Source organism: Gigantopelta aegis, chromosome 14 (genome assembly GCF_016097555.1).
Source record: "Gigantopelta aegis isolate Gae_Host chromosome 14, Gae_host_genome, whole genome shotgun sequence".
Lineage (NCBI taxonomy): Eukaryota > Metazoa > Mollusca > Gastropoda > Neomphalida > Peltospiridae > Gigantopelta > Gigantopelta aegis.
The window spans coordinates 43,737,589-43,750,844 of NC_054712.1; positions in this window are offsets into that span (position 1 = coordinate 43,737,589).

A 13,256-nucleotide genomic window follows, 5' to 3' on the forward strand; every position below is an offset into this window, starting at 1 on the left:
ATTTATGTCACCTGAGAATTATTTTAGCTTGTTAAATGAAAATTATTTCACGATTGACATACATTTGATGATAACTGCTAACCAGATTGTTAAACTATTTTGGTCTCTAAAAACTTTAATTTTTGATATCCATTCATGTATATTGCAACGATTCAATCCTAATTTTTGCTTTGTATTTTATTCAAGTTCACAGATAATTACCAAAAAATCACCAAAACAATAAAATAAAAAAACCCAACCTCACAAAAAATTAAATTATATTTATTCTGTTTAAAAAAAAATATGTAATTAATTGTATTGAAATAACATTTTATTGTAAATTTAACGATAAAACAGAGCAAATAAAAACATTTTTTTTAAACTATGTGATATTACTGTGTATGTTTCCTAAATCGTGATGACGTCATATAATATAGTACCGATAAAATGACTGATTTCTAATTTTTATTTCTTACTGAGAAATTATTATGCATTGATTCAATATTATTGCACGTCTATGACAGTACTAAATGAGCCTCGACAAATACCGATTAGCATCGGTTGATATTTACATATTAAAACACTTGTGACGAATCCTCTATACAAATAACACTGTATTTGTACTCGTAGCGGTGTATGTAGTAAACAATAAATAAACAAAAAATAGATTGTTCCCAAACTAATGTTCATGGCGCGTTCCCGGAAACACATTTTTAAAACCTTTAATTAATGTCGTAGAGTATATGAGTCACAGTAATATAAAAACATGGAGAATAGAATGGAATAGAAGGGAAGGGACTAGACTAGACTAGAAAAGAACAGAATATATGTTTAACGACACCCCAGCACGTGGATATGTAGATTCATGACATAAAATGTTTTTCAAAAGTAAATCGTATGTGATTTCAAATGTTCTACAAATACGGAACTCCATCCGTCGTCTGCGCCCGCCTCTCGTATACAATTGTTAAATTTGAAAGGGATCCAGTGTTACAATATAATGTAATTTAATCTTGTAACTGTATATTGATACCCACATGTAGGTATGTGTACACGAAGATGATACAACATTTGAATTAACGGTCGCAGACTCTTCTAAAATTGAGACTATCGCTACGATCCAAATGAAAGAAAAATTCAATAGTGACACTTTTTAAACTACGGTTAAAAGTGCCTGAAATAAGGTAATTGTGATATTTGGTCTCGAAAATCTCTGAGATTTCGACTTATGATGAAATCATGTTAAGGGGACATTCATGATTTTTCTGCAATTTTAAAGATTTTATTGGCTAACAGACTTTTTAACGAGTGTAATTACTTTTTATGCATAAAATGTTAGTGGCTGTATATTAAACGTGTTTCGGATCGTTCTAATATTTGTACTAGGTTAAATTTCATTTTATTTCCTAAAATATTATTTTCGTACGTACGACATTATTTGACGACGCAAATTCTTCTTACAAACATTAAGACGACCAGAAACACATTGGATATACAGACACTGATATTCTAAACAAGAAACTATATTTAATATGTAAGTTTAATCGTAGAACTATTTTATTAGTCAGAAACATCTTACAATGCAGCAAACTCAGGAATGTCCCTTGAAACATCAGAAAGACATGTTTTATTTAACGACGCACTCAACACATTTTATTTACGGTTATTTGGCGTCAGACATATGGTTAAGGACCACACAGATATTGAGAGAGGAAACCCGTTGTCGCCACTCTTTCCGATTAACAGCAAGGGATCTTTTATTTGCACCATCCCACAGACAGGGTAGTACATACCACGACCTTTGATATACCAGTTGTGGTGCACTGGCTGGAACTAGAAATAGCCCAATGGGCCCACCGACGGGAATCGTTCCCACGCTGACCGTGCATCGAGCGATCGCTTAACCACTGGGCTACGCCCCGCCCACTTTAAACATCAGATGCGACAATAATATCGCATATATTATGATCCGATATTCGTCGGGGCAGAAGCTGTCATTCGATGGAATATCAAGTCAGCGACTCACATTAAATTTGTACTTTTTTACTTATTACAATCGACATAGGTCTTCACAGTCGGCCAGACAAATGTTGTTTGTGGTATCATATCTTTAGGACGCCGATTTTATCGCACGACCGATAAGAGTTGTTGGAGAAAAAGTGAAAAAACCCCCACCCCAAACAAAAAAACCCCAAAACACCCCCCCCCCCCCCCCCGCCCCCACCAATATTTCTTGTACGAAAGAATCGCAAAAATATGTGCCCGATCGCGGTTCGTATCGTACAAGAAGCGCTAATCCAACAATCACATAGTTGCGATATCGGCCATGAAAATCCAGTTGCATCATTTCGAAATTTATGGTACGATGGTTTCGCAGTGATACGCATCCGGCTTAAAGTAGCAGTCTTCCGACAGACACTTCATTGTATGACGTCACGTTTTGTATCACGCGCCATTTTAAAAGTAAGACATGTATCAAAATGACAATTATACCATCAATACACAACGAAGGAGGGTGCGGTGATGGTGGTGGTATGTGCTACCCTGCCTGTGGGATGGTGCATATAAAAAAACCTTGCTACTATTGGAGACAATGTAGCGGGTTTTCTCTCTAAGACTATATGTCAATATTGCCATATGTTTGATTTTCAAGAGCCGATTTTTAATAAATCAATGTACTCTAGTGGATCATGGAAGCAATCACGACTTTACCGTATGTCCTTTCGATTCCGCCTTGTGCAGAGATACGACTTTGATATCAGAATAGTATTTTTGTTATTCAGATTGTATGAACTTTCCAACAGACAGGGCTTTGGATATTCAAATTTTTCAAATTCTTTTACTGACCTTAAATACATTAAATCATGGTGAATAAATGACAAAGAGTAAAACAAAATATACAAATATTAGGAGAATGCAAATAATATAAGTTGATCTAAATATAAGTATTTCTCAGATTTGTGGCACTGTATAAATATTTTCCAAAATTTCGTAACTGCTTCGTGTTATTAATTTTAAACAATTTAATAAGTTTAAACACAGAAGGATTTTTCCAATAATAATGTTTGATATATTATTTTCTTAGATCGTTATATAATGGGCAAACCAGTATAAAATGAAATTCATCTTCAATTTCATCAACACAAGCAAAACAGGTTCTTTTAGAACGGTCAATAGTGTTATATCTACCGGTCTCAATAGCTAAATTGTAAGATGACAAAAGAAATTTAGTGATACATTTTCTAAAATGTACAGGTATAAATTTGGACAAATAATATTGTAGTGAATAGACATCGATCAGGTATTTGTAATAAGTACATTTTGGTGATGCAGATATCTGACTTCTAATCAATTGTTGTGACTGATCTAATAATCTTTGTTTAATAGCAAGTAAATGTTTGTCATCTGTGTGTGTATTATCCACAATTCACCGAACCCTAACATAAACAATTCATGCTTTACATGGTAAGCCCGGTTTTGTTCGCTATATTTTTCAACACAATCATATAGATATGAACAGCAAGCGTTCGATATACGATTATTTGTCTTAAGAATCCTGTGCCAATATCTTATCATATTCAATAATCTGTAGACTCTTAAAGGGACATTCCCGAGTTTGCTGCATTGTAAGATGTTTCTGACTTATAAAATATTTTACGATTAAATTTACATATTACATATATTTTCTTGTTTAGAATATCAGTGTCTGTATATTCAATGTGTGTCCTGGTCGTCTTAATATGTGTAAGAAGCCAAAACTGGATTTTATCTTGAAATAATTTCATTTTAGGAAATGAAATGAAATTTAACCTAGTACAAATATTAGAACGATCAGAAACACGTTTAATATACGGCCACTAATATTTTATGCAGCAATATATATTTGATATGCAATTACAATCGTTAAAAAGTCTCTGTTAGTCGATAACATCTTAAAAATTGCAGCAAATTCAGGAATTTCCCTTTAATGGCATCGAGTTATTTGTGGATCGTTTAGTACCAAGTAATCTTTTACAAAAATCAACATGAACTCTTTCGACAGCTTTTCCTTTATGAGAACCCCAGACCTCAGATGCATAACATAAAATACTAGTAATATAACAATCAAACAATGAGAGTATTGTTTCAGTATTTAAATATAATGAATTCATTTTAGAGCATAACGCAAAAGTGGCTGTTCTACCTTGATCCGCTAAATGTTATAATGTGATATAAAGGCCCTTCGTGTACTAAATGTAGCTGTAATTGGAACAGAAAAAAAAGTCGAGTTCACCAAGGGCGATCGATCCAGGAATCCTTCGCTCCCCAGGCGACCAGTTACCAGGAAGTGTTGGGCGAATCTGACATAATGACTCATAGAATCTGAAGAATGTCAGACTTACTTAAAATTGCCCAATCTCAGTCGATTGTTAAAGGGACATTCCTTAGTTTGCTGCATTGTAAGACGTTTCCGACTAATAAAATATTTCTACTATTACACTTACATATTAAATATATTTTCTTGTTTAGAATATCAGTGTCTGTATATTCGATGTGTTTCTGGTCGTCTTAATATTTGTAAGAAGCCCAAACTGGATTTTGTCTTCAAATAATTTCGTACGTATGAAAAAATAATATGGTAGGAAATAAAATGAAATGAATGAGAGGTCTAATTACACTGATCACTAGTCGTTCCAAATATGTTTTTCAACAAAATACTGTAACATAAGCGTGAAATTAAATTTTACGACTGATGATTTCTACCTTGGACATGCATGATCGGATCAGACATAAAGTATATATTGGCGTATTTAGAAAGTATCATAAAATAGTGTACGAGATGTACACATTATGTAAGCATATGCATGTTCCATATATTATTCAATGTTAACGGTTTTACAGTAATGTAACAAGACCACGTGTTACGCATTTAATGTAGTTAAAGTTTACTGCTGCTCTTGAAGTCTTATAAAAAATCTACGCGCTTCGACCTCAAAATACCTGAAATAAAATATTAAAAACCCATCACAAATAGCTCCAGAATGCACCTCTGAGCATCTACATTTAAAAAATGTCATTCGTGGAGGGTGCAATGTCGAGAATTCTGGCATTAAAAAACCCCTCTAAATTCGGGCAAAACTCAGGCTGCCCACCCCACCCCATCCCCAGAAAAATTGAAGCCCGTACGCTTGTACGCTGTATGATGAGTATAATGTTATCATTAACAGACAAGGATTCATTGTTTGTGAAAACAGGAATCTAGAAAAATAACAATTGAATCACTAAACGCGCGCATGGTAAAAAACATACCCCATCAATGTGTTTAAATTTTAGTATTGGACATAGCTTTCGTTTACTATTTGGTGTATTGACAGCATCAGAATCACTTTCGTGAATAATATTTAAGTCAGTTGCTTCCCCTTGATTGTTAATTCGACAAGGGTATTGCAATCGAAGTTCCACCATTGACTTTATTCGAGAGAGAATGAATGTATAACATGTTAAACATATTTACAGTACCGATACCAATCACATGCCAGACACGGTTTGAGATGAGAACGCATTGGAGTTGAGAAGGCATTCGACAGTGTCAACTGTTAAATAAATTAATCTCTAAACAACATGCAATATAAAAAGCAATTCGCATAACGCAACAAAGTCAATAGCCATATTTAACGACATCACTAGTAATATCTTAAAAATTGCAACGAACTGATGAATGTCTCTTTAAAATATTCGATTAAAAAACAAACAAAAAACCACATCGTAGGAAGGAACCATTGTTCATTAATCACAGAAGCATCTGGAAGCAGCAAAAATGTTGAATGTAGATAGGGTTGTAATAATTCGACCGGCTGGAGGAAGTAGCTTCAAAAATAAACCCACACAGACATTTGACACACAGGCGTTTTACTTAAAGGGACATTCCTGAGTTTGCTGCATTTTAAGACTTTTTAAGGATTGTAATTACATATTAAAAATATTTCTCTGCATAAAATATTAGTGACTCAGTCACTGTATATTAAACTTGTTTCTGATTGTTCTAATATTTGTACTAGGTTAAATTTAATTTTATTTCCTAAAATATTTGTTTTTCGTACGTACAAAATTATTTGAAGACAAAATCCAGTTTGGGCTTCTTACAAATATTAAGACGACCAGAAACACATTGAATATAAAGACACTGATATTCTAAACAAGAAAATATATTTAATATATACCTTTAATCGTATAAATATTTTATTAGTCGGAAACATCTTACAATGCCGTAAACTCAGGAATGTCCCTTTAAATAGACTATGTTCTGGTCGCACGTGTCACAGTTGGTACATTGATTTGTGATAGGTAATTACACATTTATGGATTCTTTAAAAGTTTATTTGCTGAATTAATACCCCCGTGTGCAAATTGAACCCTCGGGATTTAAGCCCTTTAATGCACATCAAATAAATTTACAAAAAGTTTGTTTTGTTCAACATCATTAAAACAGTTTGATTTATTAATCATCGGCTATTGGATGTCAGCCAATTTGTAATTTTGACATATGGTCTTAGAGAGGAAACCCGCTACATTTTCCCATTAGTAGCAAGGGATCTTTTATATGTGTCGTCCCACAGATAGGATAGAACATAATACGGCCTTTGATATACCAGTCGTGGTGCACTGGTTGGAACGAGACAAATTCACACTGTTGTAACAAAACTGCAATTAAGCGTAAACAATAACTTTCCGAAGTCTTTAAAACAAATGAAGTAAAATTAAAAACAATCTACGTCGCATGTTATATGCCAGAAAACAGAAGCTAGCTGTTGTGTGTGAAGTACTGTTTTGCTGCTTTGATACATCTTTTATATCAGATTCCCATCCATCATGTCGTCTACAACAGGTACAGATACATCAAAAGGTGTTGTGTGTCGACATACAAATCTTTAAAGGTACATTCCTGACTTTGCTGCATTGTAAGATGTTTCCGACTAATAAAATATTTCTACGATTAAACTTACATATAAAATATATTTTCTTGTTTAGAATATCAGTGTCTGTATTTCCAATGCTTTTCTGGTCGTCGTAATATTTGTAAGAAGCCCAAACTGGATTTTGTCTTCAAATAATTTCGTACGTACGAAAAAGTATATTTTAAGAAATAAAATGAAATTTAAAGGGACATTCCTGAGTTTGCTGCAGTTTTTAAGATGTTATTGATTAACAGAGACTTTTTAACGATTGTAATTACATATCAAATATAGTTTTCTGCCTAAAATATTTGTGGCTGTATATTAAACGTGTTTCTGATCGTTCTAATGTTTGTACTAGGTTAAATTTCATCTTATTTCCTAAAATATAGTTTTTTTTCGTACGTACGAAATTATTTGAAGACCAAATCCAGTTTGGGCTTCTTACAAATATTAAGACGACAAGAAACATATTGAATATACAGACACTGATATTCTAAACAAGAAAATATATTTAATATGCAAGTTTAATCGTAGAAATATTTTATTAGTCGGAAACAATGCACCAAACTCAGGAATGTCCCTTTAACGTAATACAAATATTAGGACGATCAGAAACAAATTTAATATACAGCCACTAATATTTTATGCATAAAAATATATTTGATATGTAATTACAATCGTTAAAAAGTCTCTGTTAGTCGATAACATCTTACAAATTGCAGCAAACTCGGGAATGTCCCTTTAACGACAAAACCACTGTCCGCGGTGCGGGACGTAGCCCAGTGGCAAAGCGCTCGCTTGATCCGCGGTCGGTTTGGGATCGATTCCCGTCAATGGGCCCATTGGGCTATTTCTCGCTCCAGCCAGTGCACCACGACAGGTACATCAAAGGCCGTGGTATGTACTACCCTGTCTGTGGGATGGCGCATGTAAAAGAACCCTTGCTGCTAATCGAAAAGAGTTGCGCATGAAGTGGCGACAGCGGGATTCCTCTCTGAATATTTGTGTGGTCCTTAACCATATGTCTGATGCCATATAACCGTACATAAAATGTGTTGAGTGTGTCGTTAAATAAAACATACTTTTTTCATTATCCGCAATCAAAACCACATCTCTGCAAAATTCAGATGAATGGGCTTTTTGGTAAATATAAGTTGATTCCATGCATATCTGTCTATAATCTTTCCCACTGGGAACGCGTTTTGTTCATACTATCGAATTTCCTACAAGTTATTTATTTCTGAGCCGATTTTATTTTGTAATTTGCACACAAAAATAGTTTTTTGTTATTTTCGAAACACTTTTACATTTCTTCTTACGTCAAACCAAACTGATTTTTTTTTTACAACCCCCCCCCCCCCCCCTCCAACCAAAAAAAAAGGTAGGCTTATGGGACGGATTGTAGTCCCTTGCTTATAGAGGCACAGCCATTCCCAAAGAGATCCTTTACTGGACAACACATCCTTCTTGCATCGCCACATAGAGGACTGCCACTCCCGAACTAGTTAACTAAATCAAATCTAGCCTAGAACAGCTCATTACAATAGATAGAACTGTGATGTCATACACTCATGAATCACTCAAAACGGTGATTATATGAGGGTTTTTTTTTACAGTCCCAGGGTCGAAATTTCCTCCATCGAGGGTGTCCTTTTTCTATCCCATAAATGCCCGAAACCTTAGTGGTATAGAGACATGTTAAAATGGTACTCTCTCTATCCCACATTACTGCATATGATGGAGTCTTTTTCTTTCATTCATTCAATAAATAAACAATTATTTTATACGAACAAACAAAAATGGCTGAAATTTAACACGATAACTTTCATAATGTTTTAATAACCAAATATTAAAGCGGCTGTCCTGAGTTTGCAGCCATTGCAAGATGTTTGCGGTAACAGAGCCTTGTTGGCTACTACTATTTCATACTAAATACATTTTCTTGTTTAGAATACCAGGGTCTGTATATCGAATGTGTCTGCGGTCGTATACTATTGTTTGTAGCATCAGTTTTGTCTTTAATTCGTGATACATATTTTTTCGTACATAAGAAATTATTGGGAGGTAAAATCCGTTTTGGGCTACTACAAGCTTTAGGACAACAACAAACACCTTGTAAATACAGACACTGGGATTCTAAAAAAGAAAATGTATTTAATGTTTATGTTACATCATCGAAAGGCTTTGTTGGTCGGAAACATTTTACAATGGTTGTAAACTCAGGACTGTTCCTTTAATTTAAGCTGGAACAAAAGATATATTGCTCGGTATGAAAGGAAAAGTGACTCTAGGAAACTTGAAGTAATCCCTTTTGTCATACAGCTTAGTTCGGGGCCAGTTTCGCTTTGAATCTCTATGCATAGATCGAGGTAGCAAACTGGTGTAAAGGGACATTCCAGAGTTTGCTGCATTGTAAGATGTTTCCGACTAATAAAATATTTCTAAGATTAAACTTACATATTAAATATATTTTCTTGTTTAGAATATCAGTGTCTATATATTCAATATGTTTCTGGTCGTCTTAATATTTGTAAGTAGCTCAAACTAGATTTTGTCTTCAAATAATTTCGTACGTACGAAAATACAATATTTTAGGACATAAGATGACATTTAACCTAGTACAAATATTAGAACGATCAGAAACACGTTTAAAAATATACAGCCACTAATATTTTATGCAGAAAAATATATTTGATATGTAATTACAATCGTTAAAAAGTCTCTGTTAGTCGATAACATCTTAATAAGTGCAACAAACTCAGGAATGTCCGTTTAAAAAGTCTCTGTTAGTCGATAACATCTTAATAAGTGCAGCAAACTCAGGAATGTCCCTACCAATGGAAGGTAATCTGTAACCCTGCTGTTATTGAATGGTATAACCTCGTCAGTATAACGGAAGTTGTTTTGATTCAATCAGATCAGTAATACAGTCTTATTCATATGCACAGAGAAACAAATCGGCGAGTAGCGGAACACAAATGGTACACATATCGATTCCTATTCCCTGTCAAAATGTTTTATCCCCAAATTTGACATATATATGTTGTAAATGAGGAAGTCCATATCACATAATATGTCTGTCTCAGTATACAATAGTCTGCATCCACTCTCGGTCTTTACAAATTGTCCAGATCCGTGGATGATAATTATGTATTTATATCTTTGTCCATCGTCCTATGTAACAAAATGCCCCGTTGAATGAAGTTTTCCCTTAGGTGTCCCTTAAGCACTCTCACAAACTGTTTGTGTAGTGTAGCCAGATTTTATAACAAATGTCTTATTGTTAACCGGTATCGAGTTTCGTCTCCCATCCTTGAGATCAGGTGTCGCTGCTGCCATCTGGCTAGACACACAATGGCCGCGAATTAAACAATGCACTGAGGTGTCGTTGAACAAACATTCCTTTCCTCTCCTCGTTAATAACCGACGTGAGATATGAGGATAGGATGCATACACAGGAAGCTGGTGTCCCACGTGTGTCAATGGGCGGGGTGTGGCTCGGTGGAAAAGCTTTCTTGTGAGGAGCGATGGGTCGTAGGATCAATAGCTCTCTGTGGACACCGATGTTTCGTTTCCCAATGCCAACCAGTGCTATCTACGTATGTATGTATGTATGTATGTATGTATGTATGTATCTACTAGAATCTATCTATCAAACTATTTTCGGTTGAGTGGTCGCTTGAGATGCTTGCGAACAACCTCGATGGACCATTCAACTCATTGTTTTTTCTCTCGTTCCAACCAGAAAACACAACTGGCCAAAAGCCATGGTATGTGCTTTCCTCTCTGTGGAAAGGTGAAAAAAAAGAAGATCTCTTGCTGCATTAAGAAAAATGTAGCGGGTTTCCTCTGATGACTACGAGTCAGAATTACCAAATGTTTGATATGCAATAGCCGATCATTAATTAATTAATCAATGTGTTCTAGTGATGTCGTTAACAAAACAAACTATATATCTATATTTCAATGAACCATGTATTGAAATAAGCCTACGTTAGACAGTTTACAACTGGGCTGAGGTGTCGTTAAACAAATATTATTTTCTTTTCCAGTCACTGCTTAACGATCAGAAACACGTTTAGTATACAGCCACTAATATTTTATGCAGAGAAAATATATTTGATATGTAATTACAGTCGTTAAAAGATTGCAGCAAATTCAGGAATGTCCCTTTAGGGAAGCGCAAAATTCAACCCAACTCTTTTCCATAGACAAAAAGCCAAACAAAACAAGACATTTCCGCCTGCAATCTTACACCAGTGATTTCAAATAATGGCTTAATCAAGTTGCAGTAAATAGACCTTTACCAATTGGCAATGATTTGTTTGACGGGATATCTGTCACGGATTGGCAAATGGCAGCGCGTAGTTGGTGAATGGCACGAGTGTGTGTGCGCATCACTTAGCGAGCTGTGTTAAACAGTGGTACACTTGACGACGACGCCCCCGCTGCCGTCACGAGACTTGCGGCACGCGCAGTTCACGCCGTGGCGGCGAAACCCCCTTGGGATTACGTACATATAACAAACGGTATCGGCGAGCAAGCCACTCTTCCCAATGTGGCTGTCGTGCTTTCTTCCTCCCGCACCAGAAACAAGGCCCAGTTGAAATTCTTTGAAAATGTTTGCATGGAATATTGTACTGGTGTGTGTCCAACTATTTCAAGGTAAGATCAACGCCGCTCATTTCAATCGTCGATTCTGCGATGACACGGTTCTGGTATATTATACCCTTTAGAACATTTGGTTCTTTTTCTGCGAAATCTTTTTTGTTTGTTTTGTTTTAGAAATTGTAATATTTATAGTCTTACTTTTACTTATTAACTTGACATTTGTGAGTTTCAAGCACACCGTTTTAGGCTCACACCTCTGCTACATTGGCTGTGCCTACCTATAAGTTTCTATTGGTCTTCCGGTGACTTAGTCACTTTATCACCACTTTTATCGTCTATTTATCTCACCTGGTCAACCAGTATAGGTTTCGGTATAGTGTGTACACGATAACATACTTCAATCTTAATTTCATAAGGCCAACGTGATTTTGATATCATACCAAATAAGTTTGAAATCATTTAGAAAACAACTTCGGAACTATATTTTCTAAGGCAGTTTCTTATTTGGGAACTGCAGTCACATTAATTTCTGTACCATACATCGACAATTTCACGTCAAATACGCCTGAATCTGATCTACATTATAAAATGAAGATCTAAATGAAATCTCGAAACAATGACGTGTTAGAGAGAAAACCCCCCCAAAAAAACCTAAAGTTGATGACATATTAGAAACATTTAAATATTAATTTGTTTTAGTAATACAGAGACAGCAGCTTTAAATGCGTTTCGAAACCTCTCGTTTTTGCATCTGTTAAACGCTAAAGACATACTATTAAAACATTCAGCTTGATCCTCATGTGCGTGCATCGTTTAAATTAATGGAAATGATCGTGTTAAAATTATTTCCATCATTTCATATACCGCAGCTTTCCGGCGTCTTTGATGTCGTTGAAACTCTGCTTGGCGTGGGAGGGGAATGTGGGGGGTAGAGGGTTGGGGTTGGAGCTCAAAGTAAATTTCCTTTTGCATAATATATATTTTCCCAGAGGAGCATGACTTGCACTCCCCTAGAATCTTCTAAGTCACTTCTACTCCCCCCCCCCACCCCGACCCTGCACAATTCCATATCAGGTTTGTGGCCGATGCTTGAGTCCCAGTCTAATGTCCAAGATCAAAGGCTTAACCGCTGTGACATGGATGCCTGGTCCGAAACGCGATTTACTGTATCGCTATAAGATTCAAGCGTGCTTTTCTTTTGATTAACGATTCTACGAATGCATATTAATTTATTAATCATCGGCTGTTGGATGTTAAACATTTCATAACTGTGACGTATTTTCCATTGACACCAATCTTTTGTGTGCAGTTTCCCACAAACAGGACCGCACATATCACGGCCTTTAAAGCATATGAACGACAAAACCGTATTCCGTGATCCAAATCTTATTTCTGTAAAGGACGTTAGACAAAATCATGACTGCTTCCATGATCCGCTATCAGGTGTTCGTCCTTAGGAGGACCGCCACTAGGAGATCCGTAACAGGACGTTTCATCCCTCCTGCACTGCAGTGGCGTAGAATGGTGCCAAACAGTGTGGGTGGGGGGGGGGGGGGGGGGGGGGGGGGGGGGCACACTTTTATATTTACACACTTTTACACTATTACAAAGCAAATATAAAGCAAAATATCTAAAAAGTGGGGGACACATACCCCCTTGCCAGTGCACTGACTGTAAATGGGCTGCTACTCCCAAGACTATTTTTGAAAAAAAAGAACTTGCACAGGATAG